The sequence below is a fragment of the Anser anser genome (assembly GCF_964211835.1).
Source record: "Anser anser genome assembly, chromosome: W".
Classification (NCBI taxonomy): domain Eukaryota; kingdom Metazoa; phylum Chordata; class Aves; order Anseriformes; family Anatidae; genus Anser; species Anser anser.
In genome coordinates this window covers 10,604,745-10,618,900 of record NC_139731.1, presented here as the reverse complement: position 1 = coordinate 10,618,900, position 14,156 = coordinate 10,604,745, and the positions used below count along the sequence as shown (strand labels likewise).

At 42.3% G+C, this 14,156-nt stretch overlaps 1 long non-coding RNA gene across 1 annotated transcript; it reads right to left on the bottom strand.

Moving 5' to 3' along the window:
• Positions 1-1,734: 1,734 nt before the first annotated feature.
• LOC310888639 lies at positions 1,735-13,813 on the bottom strand. Its single transcript, XR_014575987.1, has 3 exons — positions 13,725-13,813; positions 3,455-3,557; positions 1,735-3,362 (listed from the first exon to the last, which is right to left on the bottom strand). It is a non-coding gene; the product is annotated as an uncharacterized lncRNA (long non-coding RNA).
• Positions 13,814-14,156: the final 343 nt, after the last annotated feature.

Genomic DNA, 14,156 nt, shown 5'->3' with positions numbered 1-14,156 from the left:
TGCTGTGAGAGCTAAATGAGACTGCAGTCTGTCATATCAACCAAGTAAAGTTTTTTTTTTTTTCCTCTCTATTCTCTTTTCTTCTCTCTCTTCCCTGCCTCATATTTCAGGGACCATATTTTGATTCAGTCCTTGTACATGTCATGTAGCACAGTGGGGTTCTGAAACGTCACTTCTAAATAACAGCACTAACAACTGGAGGCAAACCAAGAAAAGCACTGCCACTGCAGATCCCAGACACATCAAGCAGAATAAAGAGTGAAACATTAAGCAAAAATTCTCTCAAACGGTAAAGACAAAAAAACACAGTTCATTAACATCTTGTATTTAAAAAATAATAATAAATATATATATGTACCCATCTGTCTCACTGCTAAAGCTAATCAAAACCACCATTTATTACCATGGGATTTTCTTTAAAATTTTCCCCTAAATTCCTGACACAGACATTCCTTTCTACACCAAACTGCATAAAATCTTCTTTCTTTGTGCCTTTGGATTTTGATAAAAAAAATCATATAATAAAATCCCATTTTCCTTTCTCCTAAATGTAAAATACATATAAAATATAGTTTGCAAAACAATGAAATGCTTGGAACAGCAAAATAAGTAAGTGAATTTATGTTTTTTTTTAATTCATTAAATATTCTTATTTTTTAAAGTATAATTTTTATTTCTGTCTCCTCTTTCCCTAACAAAAAACCAGGAAAGTTATATAAAAGTGAATATTTTCAGTCAAAAGGGAATGTTTCTTTTGTAAATAGTCATTCAGTAGAATACCAAGAAATCCCCACTTGCTTCATGTTGCAATGGATACAATGCTAATTAATGTCCTTCCAAAATGTGAGGCTCAAATTACTCCTTACTGAAAATAATGAAATGCTTACTATTGACTTCAGTGCATGCTGGATTGGTCCTTAAAGCAGACTGAAGAGAAGGGAATCTAGCCCTGATTTCTGAAGTCCCTGAAATTATTGAACTCTCTGACATTTACTTCAGCCTCTGGACCAGCAGGTTCTGCTCATACGTTAAGGCCAATTAACTTCACCAAACTAGAACTACATGTGCAGAGGGGAAGGAGAAGCATTTGTCCTTTTATTCACTGGTGGAAGACTTTCCTCAAATGCCTAAAATCACTGCACCTTCCTGTCTGACCAGCAGGTTCACACAGAGTTTTGCTTTCCTCTGCCACAGTGTCACACAGTCAGGATATGAAGCGGGCAGACCTTTCATCCCCTGTAGGTGCTGATGGAAATATCTGACCTCTCTCCCACATCCCATCTCCTGAAGAGGACACAGCTGTAGTGACTTCACTCCCCACTGGGGGTGTTTGTCCTGGATAAGTCCCTGTGGTGGCTTCTGACTCTATTCTCCATCCCCAGAATTGCCTCGGTTTTCCATCCAAATGGCAAAATACATGTACTGCCTTAGGCACCAGAACCCTCACCTTAGAAGTGTCTTGCACTCCCCGTGTGCACACCCTCACCTGGGAGCCTTGCAGTCCATGCACAGCCCAAAGGGTGGCTGCTGCAGCAAGGGGCAGAGCAACAGATTTGAGATTTTAGGTTTCCGGAGAATGTCATAGCCACTGAGAGATCAGAAGAGAGGTGTGTGGTAAAACACCCTGTTGTGGTTTAACCCGGCCGGCAGCTAAGCACCACACAGCTGCTCGCTCACCCTTCCCCCCTCCCTCTCTGGGATGGGGGAGAGAAACAGGAAAATGAAGCCAATGGGTTGAGATAAAGACAGTTTATTAAGACAGGAAAATAATAATAATAATAATAATAATAATAACAACAACTCTATCCTAGCTGAAACCTGGACACACCCCTTGCCTCCCTTAAAAAAGTGAGCCATATGAATTTAATTCAAAGAGGAGATGTATGAGACTGCCCTTGATGAGGGGTCCTGGGTACCAGATACCAAGCGATTGAAGGCAGCTACCTGCAGTGTTGATCAGGAGTCTTAGCTTGACATATGGCCATATGGCCAAGATTTTCTGACAAACCCCAGTATTCTTTTTTTTTTCCTTCTCCTTTCTCATCCCTTGATTTTTCTTTGTGAAAACTCTCTTTGAGGTGCCTTATACTTTTATTTCATCCTTTGGAACAGCTGAGGTACCATAGAGGTCCTATAGTCTATTCTTTGAGGCAAGGACTTCTAAGTTAGTGCCTCTTTTTCTCCAGCACCTTCCACTCTAAGTGTTTTAAATGGCAGGTATATTGACACTGTTACAGACTGGTACCTAACAGTAACAAGCACACATAAGCCATCTGAATTTGTTTAAGGAAATAACATGCACCATAACTGCAGCTCACTCCTATTGTTTTTTCCCTCCATGGCTGCCTGCCTGTGCACATGTGAAAGTCTTACTCCTATACAAACCACATCAGAATATCTCTTTCAAAAGGTTTCTTTGGTATTTCTGTTGGAGAAATTAATTTATCTGTTAAAAACATAAAACACAAGAAAGAACCAGTAAATTCATCATGGGTATTGGTTCGCCTTGGGAAAACAGGCTATTTTCATGACCACATCATAAATCTCTGTATTTGCTATCTGTGGTCTTCAGAAGAGCCACACCAATGAGGACATGCAAAGTAAGATCTCATTCAGACAGATCTTTCAGTTCCTGCATCAAATTTGGCATGTGATTATTTTTTTTTTCTGCTGAAAGTATTTTGTAACGGTGAAGGAAAAAGACATACATGCAAAGTCTGCTTCCAGGCATAACACTGAATACAGTGAAGCACCTTGTCCAGTTGGTTTGGGATGCAAATGTATCGTAGGTTTATCCACATGACAGTCTGCTGGATGTTCTAGACAAGCAAAAGGAGCTTGCAGGAAGATGTAGAAGCATGCACACTTCTGAGCCCGAGTTTATGAGGCCTACTTTGGAGCATAATAGCTGAGATGGTTTCTTGTCTCCTACTTTAGAGATAACCTGTGCCCTCTGACTCAGCATATGGTTTTCCAAGTATGATGAAGACATATCTCTAGAAGTAGTCCTGCAAATGCAAACTCTTGTTTTATGCTTACTCACGTGAGCAAGGTTTATTTGTATAAATAGCCTTAGATGGCAGAAGTATGTCCTAAATGTGTCATAAAAGCTCTGTGAATGTTCACTTATCTGGGCTTTGTAAAATCACAGATTTTAAGAAACCTGTAAAAGGCTCAGAGAAAAGGAATTTGGAAAATAAAGATGAAAGTTTTTTTCAGTCTTAATGACTGATCCTACAATGCTTATGCTGGAAAAAGGGGTTTTAACAACTTCAGTAAAAGTTTGAGCCTGTAATGTGTTTAATCCCAGAGAAACAAGTAAAATTCAGCCCTGTCCCCCCTGCTTATATGACAATGATACACTTCTTGCAGGACAGCAGAAATATTTCTGTTAGCTCTTGCAAGGCTTCTTGAAGCTACCATTGTAGGTACACGGCACTGTTGTGTATGACACTAGAAAGTGAAGCCTGTTACATCCAGCAGAGAAGCTCTTGTATTGCTAGTGCTGTCTGCATACAACACATTTTTCAGCTCAGTTTCTCTTCAGAAAGTTTAATCTGAAACAAGAAGAAGGAATTATAACAAAATGTTAGACAGACTGAGGAAACCTGTGTTGTTAGCTTTGCACTTCCTATTTTGGGCCCCCTGTTTTCCTCCTGGCCCTTGTCTTCCTCATCTGTTTAGCTCAGCAGTTATACAGCATGGAGAAAAGAAAGTTGAATAGAAAGATGAATACTTTTATTTACCCTGAGGAGGAAAATGAGAGAGTTTCTCCTTCCAGAGGAAAGATATACATTTGGACCTTTTCACTCCAAAGAAGGAAGGGACCCTAGATTTCCCATCTCCTAGCAGAGTGCTCTGCCACAACTCATTTACAGAACCTAATTTAGGAAAATAAGGTAGGTTCAAGCTGTGAGAGGCACTGAGATTTATTCTTTCTTTTTAATCTTTTACAGACTGAAATCTATGTACTGAGGTGGTAAAATTATTAATGTTTAAGATTTGAGAGGTCTGTCTAAGAAGTTTATCCTAACTAAAAGGACATTCCTTTCAACTAAAAGCTAGCAGTAATTCACCTGGTCCAACATTCCTCCCAAAGCAGAGGACATCAAAGTTACATTTGGTTGTCAGAGCCTTGTTCAATCATTTTGTAAATGTTGTCAAGAATGGAAAGCCCACAACCTCTCTGCAGTTTCAATATTGATTTTTGTTTGATTGTTTGTTTTGTTTTTCTGTTTCAATGTTTGATCACACTTTTTTTTCCTTTTATATTACTTTTTTTCCCCCTTATATTGCAATTCCACTTGCTGGCTGTTATCTCTTATCCTTTCACTGGACACTTCTAAGAATAACCTGACTCCAGATTTTTCTAAGTACTCATGAGGTAGTCAAAGACAATGAAAAAATAAGTCTTTTCTCCCCAGAGATCAGCCTCAGCTCCACCAATGTCTCTATGAATGTCTCTCTATGCTCTGCCAGAATGCTGCCCAGTAGGCTATTCTTGTTTGCAAGGGCACATTTTTGGCTCAAGGTCAACCTATCCACCAGGACCACCCCAGGTCCTTTTTTGGAAAGCTGTTTCCACTCAAATAAAATCCCAATTATAATGATAGAAAGAGCACACAAAGAACTCTCATCGGCAGAGTTACATCAATATTTCCTTTCCTGGTCAGGAAGCCAGCCACACTGAGAACAATACAGCAGGGGGAAGACGTGGCCCTCCTTCCTGGGCCAGGACTGCAGGGGTGAGCAGTGTGGCTGCCTCCTGTGTTTGTTTTCCATAATGGGAAGAGAGTGTTTGCTGATCTGCTGTGCCTGTGTTTAAACTGAGTTCAGGACTCATTGCCTGGTGTTTTCTGGAGTGTATTTGCTTGCTGTCTTGACTGGCTTTGGACTGGAGTGTGTTTGTTCTGAGTGATTTTGGAGTTTGTTTGCTTTGAGGGAAAGTGGGGATTTGTCTAGACTGAAACTTGTGGTGTGCCTGTGCCAGCTGCTTCACATGAGGTGTTTCTCTTCCCTCGGGGCACTACTTTGGAGCTTGAGCCTTATTTTTCCTCTATGCAGGCAGGGGTATCTCATGCTGAAAGGGGTCACTGCTTTTTCCCTTATTTCAGCTGTGTTGCAAAAGGAATTCCTTAGGAAAAAGAAAAAAAATACCTTTAAAATCATATCTAAACAACTCCATTATGTTTTTTCCAAAACAACAAAATGGATACATTCATTTCTTATTTTTAGACATAAGCACACTCCCTATAAAACTGAGCAGACAGCTACAAATGCATTTCCTGGAAAGAAAATGCCAATTACAACTGACAAGCAGAATGTGTAGGGTTAATTATATATAGTCTATGGATTTGCATCAGCAACTAGCCTGCCAAGGGTAGGCAAGACTACTTTTTTTTCAAAACCAAATTTCAGAACCGAACAAAACCTGGACAGTGAATCAGGACAATTTTCTAGTAAAAAAAAAGGTGGAAAACCAGAAAGCAATATTTGTATTTGCTCTTCTCATCAGCAGCAAAATGACAGGAAAATTTCAAAGTAAAGGAAAGAAAATAAAAGAAAATGTGAAAAGAAATAAAAAGAATTGTTTATTGTTATGAGAGTAACCTTAGCCCTATGATTCTCCACGGTGAGAAACTTCACATGATTTTTCAGTGTCAGAAAATATGCATCAATTTTTTCTGCGTAGCCTTTTTATTTTTATTTGTTTGTTTGCTGAAATGCATTTTGAGTGGTTAGACAGGAATATACTAGGCAAAGCATAGACCAAAGAGGCAGAAGAGGAGACCTAAACTTTCTCTCGAGAGAATTACAGGAAGGGATCTCTGAAGCATCACTTGATGTTTGGCGAGTAGGGAAAGGTTTCTTTCAAAGAGATGAACAGTATCCTAGTATCCCACTTGGCAAGACTGGGATAAAGGAATCCTTAAATCGTCAAGAGAGCTGAAGCTATTTGTTTTATGTGTCTTGAGCGATTATGAAAGAACTGCGTACTTATGCTTATCTGCAGTTTATCAGTCAGCCACTAGATGTCTCTGATTATTGAACACAATTTCAGGCCAATTCAGTCTCCGGTAAACAAAGGAGACGAAACTGGATCTAGAGACGTATGAAATCTTCTCTATGTAGATCTCGACTTACATTTGCTGTGTTAGATAAATGTCCTACTTCTAAAACACCTATCATTCTGCATATTGCAGCAATATCAATATTTCGTATATACAAACTGTCTTTTATCAGAAAAGATCCAGGTGAGGACCCTCCTTGTAATTTCCATTTGTCCTTCTTTTTGTAACTTTCAAATTGTGTAAAAAAATGATTTCTGATTTTTCACAGTAAGTGAAAACAAGTCTAATGCTCTACATAGTAGCTAGTCTATCAGTTTAACAGAATACAGCGGTGTGGCATGCCCAAGTCACACTATTTACAAATGAGCCAGTTAATGAATTAAATATCTTTAATAAATACTGTGTTCTCTGAAAATACCAAAGTAGTTTTTGTGCATGTACAACAAATAGTTGTGAATACTGCGAATGACATTCTGGCCACATTTAACTGAGAGCGTAGTGTACATCACCTATCTAAAATCTCCTGGAGCTTTTGACTGAAAAGACTATTTTTCCTAAATGGAGTACATTTAGGCCAAGCCTTTCCAGTACAGAGTGATGATGATAAAGAAAACAGTGTCTTATACACAAGTGCACGTTTATTTTTTGTGTAATATATAGCCCAATTCCTTGCTGTCTTTTCCTTGCAAAGTCATGTACAGTGAGTTTCAAACTGTATGTAAGATGGAATTAGTCTGGAACAGAGCTAGGTACACCTTTATAATTTAAAATGGGAGGGAAACCTAACCAATATACTGAACATAATGGCATGTTTACTTCAGGAGCTGTTCAATGTGTAGCTGTCTTTTTGTGTCCCCTGTAGGTCCAAATGGGAACTGATATCTGGTAAAGGAAGGAGACAGAGCTGGTACTTTGTATAAATCTGCAGTTTAGCTGTTTACTTTTCTAAAAAAAATCCCTCAAGAATGGAGAGAACCCGAGTCTGACAACCAAAGTGCCAACTCCAATTTCACCACCTCCATAATAATGTTCTGAAGTGGGTTAAGGCCTCTGGGATCTGTTAAATATATCACTTCATCATGATAATGATCATTGGAAAGGTTTATTCATTGCCATTGTTGGCAACAAATTTTTCTCTGTGCTGTGACAACCATACTGAAGGAAAGCTTCTCCCTATTCCACATTGTGATTAAATGTGCTGGGATGTCAAACAAGAAAATGAGTTCTTGGTAGAGAGCAAAAGTGATAGAAATAGGAACTGAGATTCTCAGGGAGATAAATGAGTAGGAGAGATTTATTGATGAAGCATAGATAGTGCTAAGAGTAGAAGTTAAAATAACAGAAAATGAGGTTCAAGGGAGTAAATTGAGGGAAGAGATTTGTACTTCAGGGAGAAGCAGCAAATGGAAAGTGTGTAGCCATGATAAAAGAGCATGAAGCACACAGACAAGAAACAATGATGTGAAGCCATAAACATCTCCTGGTCCTCCCATGTGGGTAACCCATTTTAGCTATCTACCTGCAGTGTCATTACTGGAAATGAAACTTGGTATTTACATGATGGCTTTGAAAGGTGGTGGGCCATGTGTATTGCTGCTGTAATCCCACTGGTGTCACTACAGGCTGTGAAGTTCCTCCGGGGAGAGCACACTTGGATGTTACACCTGCAGTTAATAAACCTCAGCACATCTCAGCCCCTCTTTTCTGATCAAAGGCATGTGGTTCATGATAAGCCACGCAGAACAGCTGGCTTGAGGCTTTTTTTGCTGCTCTTAGGAACCAGGCTCACTGGCAAGGCTGGCTCCACTCTTTAGCTAGGTTAATTCTTGCCCTAGTCTTCAATGTACACCTGCAACAGATTTGACCCAAAGATGTAAAATCTTAGCTCGAACAGCCTTTCCTCTATTTAGAACAATGGTAATTATTTCTACTGGTTTTAAATTCAGAGTTTTAGAAGAATAAATGATTACATTTGCTTGGATCTATCTGCAGATAAGTTATGTAACAGTTGTAATGAACTTTGACAGAGACAGTCTTAGCTAATATTGCTCTATTGAAAGGCAATAATTCAGGGCAGAAACAAGGGGATCTCATGGGATAGATGTCATCTGAACTATAAACATAAAAGCATTGATTTTTCTAAAAAAGTCTGATGGATAGATAGCAGTTTGGGTTATAAGAGCATAAAATTCTTGTAACTATTTTCTGCATTGATGAAGCTTGATTCAGAGATCATTGTGGCCCAGCTGGACTCTAGATCTCATTCAAGTCAAGGGCATGAGTCTTACCACTGACTTAGGTTAATACTGATCGTGGAGCTGCTCTAAAGATACTGTAGTTAAAAAACAATTACTCAGGTTACCTAGGTCAGAGATTACAGAGCTGTGATCCCAGGTGTTAGATGTGGCAAAAAGAACTATGTACCTCCAGCACCCAGAAAATGAAAACCCATTAACTATCTGAAAGACTACTAAGGATAGTGGTCTATTCAGCTAGGACTTAAATGCCTTAAACTTTGCTATAGGCAGGCAGGTAAGGCACCAACATTTGTTTCAAAGCCAGAATGGGGAAAACCTATTTATTCAGAAGTCAGCCAGATTAGGCTACACTCTCTTCTGTTGCAGTCTTTGGAGATGTATGGCTCCAACCATTCTGTCCACTTCAGATGACAGTTTCAAAGCAAGCCCTGGCCATATGAAGAAGTCCAGCCTATTGGGTTACCGGCTATACCAAGTGTGATGTTATTTATCAGCTGGCAAATACTATTATACTATACTAAACCATTCTTAGATAAACCAAGGTACGTGGAAGAAAGACTAAAACCAAACATGACTATTCAACTTAGTAACAGTGTCATCCACACAGGGAATAAACAAATAAATCAATCTTGTCAGCAACTGAAATCAATAGCTCAGGTCCTGAGTTCTGTTTTTCATGATCCATGGACATTGGGTTAAGCAGAAATAATGAAGATAAGAAATCAGCCTTCTATCCACTAATCACTGCAATAATAATGTGAAAGGTCCCTGTATTCACATTTTTGTCTGACCAGTGATTTTTCTCAAATTATGCTGCTTTTATAGGCTGGTCAACTCTTTCAGACAAACCACTTTCAAATCCAAGTACAAAACTCAACTCTACCTCAATAATTTCTTCACATAAGCACCTACAGAGAAACAGACACAGCTTGACAAATCAAGCAATTTCTCTCCTCTGGGAAAGAAGGAAAAGAAAAGGATTATAGCTGTCCTTTCTAATCTGAAATATTTGAGACATGCTGAATTACTGCACTGATGAGACGATTTCCATGAGAAAATGAGACATGTAGTCTCCCTCTGGGAAGGTGTTTGATTTTAACAGAAACATCCATGTTTCCTCAGGCTGGGATGTGACTGGCAATGTACCATCAATCCTTAAACCGACTGATTTCTTATCCTGCTTGCCATAAACAGTATTGTCACCAAAGAAGCTGTTCCACATTTAGAGCAAGAAGCCGTTGCAGACCAACTCTGGTGAAAGACTGTGGGTGTACCTGATATCCTAGGTGCCGTATTTGAGGAAAGGAAGGAAGATTAATGCCATTCAGAAACATTCAGCTGCTTATGCTGCACTCATTTCAACACTTCTGTGGGGTAGGTTAGTCCTCTTCACTCACTGACCACAGAGAGGTCAGAGTAAGGAGTGTTCCATCCCAGATCCTCTCCTTCACCCACCTCTACTTTCTGTAGCCTTAAAATAGAGGAAGAAGTAATATTTTCATTCCTCCACCCACACAGTAAAGCCTAAGACAATGTACTGGTGACTCTGCAAGATCAGTTTGACACCCCTCTGCATTAAGAAGGCAATAAGGATAGAAAAGTAAAGAATATCGGGGACCTCAGTGTCTTGCTTAGTGACAAGCCTCACACCTGGCCTGGTCCCACAACAATTTTGGCTCTCCTGTATTCCTCTGCTCTGATAGACCCATTACAGACACCCAGCATCCTTAGACACCTCTTTTCCTCCTCCAGCAGTGGAGGAGGAACCCTGTTCAGTAACCCTAATAAGCCTTTAATGACACTTGATAGTCTGTCCTGGGATTTGGGATGAAATCAATGAAAAGAGAAGAGCAACTGAAAAGGAAAGGAAAGGAAAGGAAAGGGAAAGGAAAGGAAAGGAAAGGAAAGGAAAGGAAAGGAAAGGAAAGGAAAGGAAAGGAAAGGAAAGGAAAGGAAAGGAAAGGAAAGGAAAGGAAAGGAAAGGAAAGGAAAGGAAAGGAAAGGAAAGAGAAAAGAGAAAAGAGAAAAGAAAAGAAAAGAAAAGAAAAGAAAAGAAAAGAAAAGAAAAGAAAAGAAAAGAAAAGAAAAGAAAAGAAAAGAAAAGAAAAGAAAAGAAAAGAAAAGAAAAGAAAAGAAAAGAAAAGAAAAGAAAAGAAAAGAAAAGAAAAGAAAAGAAAAGAAAAGAAAAGAAAAGAAAAGAAAAGAAAAGAAAAGAAAAGAAAAGAAAAGAAAAGAAAAGAAACCTCCTTGAAAGCATACAGTCAAGCCCTAGTTCTGTTAGATGTCTTTTACATGTATGTTCATAATCCCTTGTGAAGAGCATAGCACTGGCTTATAGCACTCCCTGATTCACTGTTATTTCACTATTTGACTCCAGTTAATACACTCCATGTCACAGAATCACAGAATCATAGAATTGTAGGGGTTGGAAGGGACCTCAAGAGATCATCGGGTCCAACCCCCCCCTGCCAAAGCAGGTTCCTTAGAGCAGGCTGCCCAGGTAGGCATCCAGACGGGCCTTGAATATCTCCAGAGAAGGAGACTCCACAACCTCCCTGGGCAGCCTGTTCCAGTGCTCCGTCACCCTCACTGTGAAGAAGTTCTTTTCCATGTTGGTGCGGAATGTCCTGTGATCCATTTTGTGGCCATTACCCCTTGTCCTGTCCCCACAAACCACTGAAAAGTGGTTGGCCAAATCCCTCTGTCTCCCACACTTAAGATATTTGTAAACATTGACAAGATTCCCTCTCAGTCTTCTTTTCTCCAGGCTGAACAGACCCAGGTCTCTCAGCCTTTACTCATAGGGAAGATGTTCCAGGCCCTGTATCATCTTTGTTGCACTTCACTGGACTCCTTCCAGGAGATCCCTGTCTTTTTTGTACCAGGGAGCCCAGAACTGGACACAGTACTCCAGGTGAGGCCTGACCAGGGCAGAGTAGAGGGGGAGGATCACCTCCCTTGACCTGCTGGCCACGCTCCTTTTAATGCACGCCAGGATCCCATTGGCCTTCTTGGCCACGAGGGCACACTGCTGGCTCATGGCCAACCTGTCGTCCACCAGGACCCCCAGGTCCTTCTCCGCGGAGCTCCTCTCCAGCAGGTCATCCCCCAGCCTGTACTGATACGTGTGGTTGTTCCTTCCCAGGTGCAGGACTCTACACTTGCTCTTGTTAAACTTCATTTGGTTTCTTCCTGCCCAGCTCTCCAGCCTGTCCAGGTCTCACTGAATGTCAGCACAGCCTTCTGGCGTGTCAGCCACTCCTCCCAGCTTTGTATCATCGGTGTACTTGCTGAGGGCAGACACTATTCCCTCATCAAGGTCGTCGATGAAGATGTTGAACAAGACCGGGCCCAGCACTGACCCCTGGGGAACACCACTAGTCACAGGTCTCTAGCCAGACTGCACCACCGATCACCACACCGATCATCACCATGTTTCTCTCTGTCTCGGATTCCTCATCAAAAAGAAAAACAAAACCCCAGAACAAGACAGGTAATAAATTTCAAATCCTATTATTGCAACTATCTGCAAAATGCTTTAACATATATTGACAAGGTTTTTTTTGATGCTGGTAGGTTAGTGACAGTTCAGGTACCACTCCATGCTTTCATTTGAAAAATCTACAGAAAATGGGTTTAATACAGAGAGAATAATACACTTGAGGAATGAGTGAACGGGGAGAGGGACAAAGAGTTTCTGTATAAATTAGGAAGAACTGTTTTTCATTACTGGAAATACATAGTTTTCCATTTATTCTCTGGCCAACAAAAATGGATGTGTATGGGTTAAAAAAAAAAAGACATAAAGCATGAAGTGTAGGAACTTGTCTTCCAGCCCATTGTTCAGATGATAGATGACTTTGTAAATGTCACACAACTTTTTCCCTCCCATATGAAAAAGAAAGAATCTGATCAGTTCCTTCCCACTCCCCAGTGCTTCTCCAGGCAACTTCTGCAACCGATGGAAAGCATAGCATTCAGTGTCAAAGCCTGTTACATCTCCTAATAATATTAAAATGAAAATGAAAGTAGCTCCCAAACAATCTTTAATTCAATCCTAAAGTGATCAAATTTAATATCTCCCTCTTTCTCTTCCTCCTCCCCACTCCCTTCCCTGTCTCTTGAATGTTTACTACAGCATTTTGTCTGCAACAATGGATTCAGTTGTCACATTGCTGATTGGTAACCCGCCTCTTAAGTTTGACATAATTGTGCTGTTCAAAGGTTGCTGTACCTATCTTTTTAATGTGATTTCTTTCTGTCTGTCTGTGGGAAAGGAATTCGCAGGGAGCTTTGTGCTGTTTCACACATCCCTGATTTAGAGATAATGCGAACAGCGGTAGAACCAAAAACTTGAGCAAGGTCGAGATGAAGTAAATTGGTTACAGTGTTAAAGATGAGCTTTGGGCAGTGGCCAATTGCTGGCTGGCTCGAGGCGCATCTGAGGGTCTCTAACCAATTGTATGACAGATTCAAGTGTGTGGACAGCGCATGGGGCTACAGGGAAAGTATATGTAGTAGTCAAAAAGGGCAATAAATGTCTCCTGTTCAAGAGCCATCAGGAGTCCGTGTCTTGCATCCCTTCAAATGGTGACCCCGACGTGATAGGAGCAGCGCTGCATGAGTGTCTGAAGGGAACCCAGCAGAACGAGTCAAGCTCGCAGCTGGACTGCAGCTTCAACCCTGGGACATCACCTGAAGGACAGGTGAGCGGCTGGGCATTGATCATGGGAGCTAGCCTTTCGGCAGAGGAAGAGGCTATAGTGAAACTACTAACGCAACTCCTAATAGACAGGGGAGTAAAAAATGATCCGTTTGAGATAAAGCTATTATTGAATTTTTTGCAAAAACAAGGGTTCCCCTCAATGGCTCCTGCAGTATTTGATGTAGAAAATTGGGACCAAGCGGGGAAAAAAACATGGGAAGCAGCGTCCCGTGGGGATACTAATGCTGCTGAGGTGATGACTACATGGCGGCTGGTGACAGAGACTTCAAGATAGTGGCAGGCAGAACAGAACGCTGCTGCACAGGCAATAACAGCAGCCAAACCGAGATCAGAGCCTGCAAGGTCACCAGAGCAGTGCAATTTGATAGACCTGGGGGATGACAAGGAAGAGGGCCGCGGACCGCCGCCGCAGAGCCCCTCCCCGCTGACCCCCCCGGCTCCCGCCTTGCCTGCCCCCGATAATGCCTCCCTGGGGGCCCGAGCTTTCGACCCGCGGGAACGATGGGAGCTGGTGCGCCGGGAAGCGCTAAAGGACGGGGACCCGGTGGGAATGGCTTTCCCGGTGCAGGTGCGACCCAACGGTCCAAATGAATATAATGCCTTCCACTGGGACCTAATTAAAGAATTAAGAAAGACTGTGACTACATATGGATTACATGCACCACTTACTCAGTCACTGTTAGAAAATGTTATGACTGGTCAATTGTTGGTGCCGTACGATTGCCGCCAGCGCCGCCGCCCGCCCCGCTGTCAGCTCCGGGCACCCGCCGCCGGCTGCTGCGTTCCTCCGGTTTGGGGGCCCGCCCGCACGCACCGGGCGCTGTCATGTTCCGCCTGCTGCTGCGCCCGGACCCGCCGCGCCGCGGGCCCCCGCTCTGTCCGCCCTGCGAGGCCGGGCAGAGCCGCGCACCGCCCGCGCTCCGCGACAGCCCGCACGGCCGCAAGCGCCGCCGCCGCCTCCCCTCTCGCCGCCTTCCCGCTTGCCGCCGACCACCGCCGCCGCCGCTGCTGCCCCCCCGCCACCCCGGATCGCCCCCCCCCCCCCCCCCCAGCCCGCCGGCCCCTCTGCTGGCGCTGCGGGCCGCCGCCGGCAGCTCGGCC